This window comes from Quercus robur, chromosome 3 (genome assembly GCF_932294415.1).
Source record: "Quercus robur chromosome 3, dhQueRobu3.1, whole genome shotgun sequence".
Classification (NCBI taxonomy): Eukaryota; Viridiplantae; Streptophyta; class Magnoliopsida; order Fagales; family Fagaceae; genus Quercus; species Quercus robur.
Genome location: NC_065536.1, coordinates 62,125,291 through 62,129,652, shown reverse-complemented (window position 1 = coordinate 62,129,652; position 4,362 = coordinate 62,125,291). Strand labels below are relative to the sequence as shown.

Sequence of the window (4,362 nt, the reverse complement as noted above, 5' to 3'; positions counted from 1 at the left end):
CATCATAATTGAATATTTGAATTATCTTTTTAGAATTAGTAACTTAAATTTGTAAGGTCAATGTATTAAAATTTATAGACCTATAGCACTACTCCTCTATATCTATAAAATATTTAAAAACTAAAGTTTATTTTTGCTACGAATCTGTATGTTTTGATAGAAAACCTTCTATAAAGATAATTTTTCATGTTTTCCAGTATTTGATAGTATAAATAAAAATAAGTCAAAGGAAAACCATCTTAGGTCAATAGAAAAAGTATGACTTATTTTTAGAGATTGTTTTCCATTAATTTATTTTTATGAAAAACAACTCTATCTCACAACAAACTAAATAAAAGAAGTTAGAAGATTATTTTTCAACTCATTTAAGGTAATTACCAAACATAGAAAAATGAAATAGTTTTTCAGAAAATGACTCATTTCTAGAAAATGTTTTTGCCTAAACAAACAGAGCGTACGTACCTTTTGAGACATACCAGCGTTGAATTTTGGTCCACTTCGATTCAATTTGGTTTATTTCAGTCCACTTCAATCACATTCGGTCCATTTAGTTCCACTTCAATCCTATTCGGTTCAATTCAATCCCATTTAGTTCTATTTTGGTCCATTCAATCCAATTCGATTCACTCAGTCCATTTTGGACTAATTGGGCCTTAAATTAATTCTTTTTGTAACATTTTCAATTTTTAGCTCAAAAAATCCTACTCCTCTTTCTTTTTTTTCTTTTTTTCCTTAATTTTTGGGTTGAAAAATATGAAACTTTATTTAGGCCAAATTATTTAATTTTGGACTAAAAAAAACTAAATAAGCATTAAAAATTAAAAATTAAAAATATTGGCCTTAAAAAAGCAATATTGTACGATATGGGATCCCCAAGCCCTTTGGGCCTTGGGCCCTGGCCTTGTGGTACGGTCCATAACCCCAACTCCTTGTACGAGGCAGGGCCCCAAGCTCGCTAGGTCATAGGCCCTAGCCTTGTGCCACAATGCTAGACCCAATGCCCATTGGAGCTGTAATCTTGACCCAGACACACTTTGAGGCCCAATTCGGCCTCTCTCTATCAACTGCAGCTTGGACGGGAATGTGATTGCTTGGAATGACCAGGTCTCGGCTGCCCGGTATTGCCTTGGGGAATATCACTACCATTACCACCACTCCCAATGGAACATCCACTTAGAAACAATAGAGTTGGACCCCCATTCCCACTAATAACAAGGAATAATCATAACACCGCCATTCATCTTAAGCTATAAATAGGGAAATAGAGTGAGAAATAGGGGGGAGGCTGGTGAGAAAAAGAGAGAAAAGGAGGGAGCCACATCAAGAGTGAAGGGAGCGACGTTGTGAGAGGAAGAGAGGAATTCATAAAGACAAGAGTGAGTGCAACTAGGTCTTCGGGCAAAGGACTACCCATAGTAGGAAACCCAAAACCCACAATACAAATAAGTTGTGAGCCCAAGTATAAGTCAAGCCCATTGGCCATATTTTGGGTGTGCACAAATATAAATGATAGATATTTAAAATATTAGTTTTTTTTTTTTTTTTTAGACAGATTACCTTAAAATTAAAATTTCAATAATACATTCTTAAAACCCTAAATTTCTAACTCCTAAATTTCTATACCCCAATTATACTTATAATTAGATTTTTTTTTTTTTTTAAAACTACAATTCTAAACTTATATAATAATTTGAACTTAATGTAAAGGTTGCATGTGTTCCATTCCATCACATAAAAATTATAAAAATATAAAATATTTTTAAATAACACGGGCATTATTTAACCTACAAATTTTACATTATATTCTTATTAAATATTTATATTACATTTTCCCACACATAGCGTGGGTGTAAGGCTAGTATGTATGTATATATATTCTTATTTTTCTTTGAGAAACAAACACACACAAGGGGCTTAATTGTCAGTCCTTAAATTTTGGAAAAATTACTTTATCATTTAAGAGTTCCCCTAAATTTTAATTTTTTAAGGAAAAGTTCCCCTAAACCTTGTGTGTAACGCCCCAGTAAAAAAATAAAAATAAATAAAATACAAAGTTAGATTTTTTTAGTACCCCATGTGCTCCCACCTACCCTATCATCTCCCACCACTTATTTTCAAAATATCCCTCACTCTCTTTGGCCTGCCATCTCCCCTTTATTCTCTTTTTCTTTATCTTTTTTTCCCAAACACAACAAACACTTCTCTCACTTCCTCGCACTCTCCCATTGGTACCCACTCCACACCACCATCTCCACCATCATTTTTCCGACAAGATCATAGGAAAAATCCTTTGGAACCTCTAAGCATTTTCATTCCTTTTATTTGAGGTAAAAATTCCTAATTTGCTAGAGGTTCTCTTTATCTAAGCTTTGACAATGATATTCATGTTATTTATGAGATTTAGAAGTGATATTCATGTGATTATGTGTATGCGCTTTTGATTTGGTTGATTTATTTGATGAGTGAGTTTATGGTTTGTACTAATGGTGGTTATTTAAGGTTTGTTATGGTGAAGATTTGAGGGTTTTGGCTTTCTAATGTGAAATAGATGGTAAATATAATTTTTATTGATTAATTTGAGCTAGTTAAAGATTCAAATTGTTTGTCTCGGAGAATATTATGATTTTGGTGTCATGGGGGGTCTCTTGATGATGTTGTGTAAATCTTGTAGGAACTACTTATAAATTGTTAAGATTTTAGTATTAGAGATGATCTTGAATGAGTTAATTTATAAATTGAAGTTTATGCCTTGTGAATTAAATTGTTGGATAACTTTGAAAGTGGGATACATTACTTGTGAGGTTAAATACTTAGGCTTGCCTAATTAATTGCTTAGTTAGCAATCTCTAATTCATAGCTAGACACAATGTCAAGCTTTATGCTTATCGTGATAGGTTTGCTTGGTATTGTTTAGGTTCTAGCTAATCTCTTTTGGAGCTTGGAGAATTAAGCTTTTTGCGGGTTGCAAGGTAAGTAGCTTCTTAATAGCATTTTTGAAAATGAATCATTATTGCACTCAATTGTTTTATGGTTAAAACCATTTTGGAACATTATTCATGGTTTTCCTAAAATTTACTATTTATACTATTATTGTTAATCATTTATGGAAAACGCATGAGGCATTGAAAGTGCATCATATTTCTTATTGCATATGGGAAAATGCATGATTTGTTAGCATGGAAAAGACTAGCATATTTGATTAAATTCTTGAGAATGGAATTCATGGTATATTGGAAAATTTAAAGATGCTTTGATAATTGGGAAAGTTGATGCATACCATTTTTTACAAGAAATGGTTTTGAGAATTTTGAGAATATTATGGATATTTGGTTTGAAATATCTTATGAAACTATTTGGAAGAAAACTATATATTTTGAATATATTTAACTTGTGAGTTTTTTATGTGGGTTTGCCCTTGTGCTATGATGTTGGTGATTACCCCGTCTTTGTGATGTATGATTATCTTGTCTTTGTGACGTGTGATTATCCCGTCTTTGTGAAGACAAGTCAGGTTGGAGGCTCCCACTTTGCATGATATGAGTAAATCCTTGAGTGTGTGGGTGAGGCTGCTACTCATAGGGCCAAAAGACCACATGCAAAAAGGGTACTGTGTGACGCGTCATTCCCTGTTGCCTATGGGGGGAAGAGGTAAATTCTTAAGTGTCTGGTTGAGGCTAGGCAGGGCAAAAAGACCACATGCAAAAGAGGTACTACATGGCTCGTTATCCCTTGCTGCCCACGGGGGAATAGGTAAATCCTTATGGGTGTGGGTAAGGCTAGGCATAGCCAATAGACCACATGCCAAAAGAGGTACATATCATGCTAGTGGTTTGTGAGTTTTGACTTGTCATTAAGGCGGTGTAATGTCTTTGTGACATTTCCGTCTATGTGGTGGCATGTCATGTGGCATGGGTTGGCTTTTTAGGTTTTTGGAAGAAAAAAAAAATGTTTTTATGCTCACAATATATATATTATGTAGTTTCATGGTGATCATTTTTGAGAGCCTTGTGTTGCATTATTTAATCATTCTTATCATATTATTATTGAAAATGATCTTACAGTATTCAGTTAGAAATCTCCCAAACTAAAATTGTAAATTGTTCATCATCATAAAACTTGCATTTCCCCCACTCCCATTAATTATGCTACTTAATGGACTCTATCCCATTCCATTCATTTACAAACCTTTTCAGAGTAAGCAACAATCATTTTGAGACGGGCTTTTGTGGCTAGTAGTAATTAGATTAGCTACTGATGGAGGTTAGACTTTTGTGATGGTAATATTTAGATGATGTACATCCTAGTGTAGGCTTGATGTTGCGACTTAAATAATGCTCCCAAGTGCAGGATTGTCACGAAGTA

At 33.7% G+C, this 4,362-nt stretch overlaps 1 long non-coding RNA gene across 1 annotated transcript; it reads left to right on the top strand.

Annotated features, from left to right (window-relative positions):
• The first annotated feature begins 2,181 nt into the window (after positions 1-2,181).
• Positions 2,182-4,023, top strand: LOC126718761 (uncharacterized). Its single transcript, XR_007653045.1, has 3 exons — positions 2,182-2,327; positions 2,915-2,969; positions 3,503-4,023. It is a non-coding gene; the product is annotated as an uncharacterized LOC126718761 (long non-coding RNA).
• Positions 4,024-4,362: the final 339 nt, after the last annotated feature.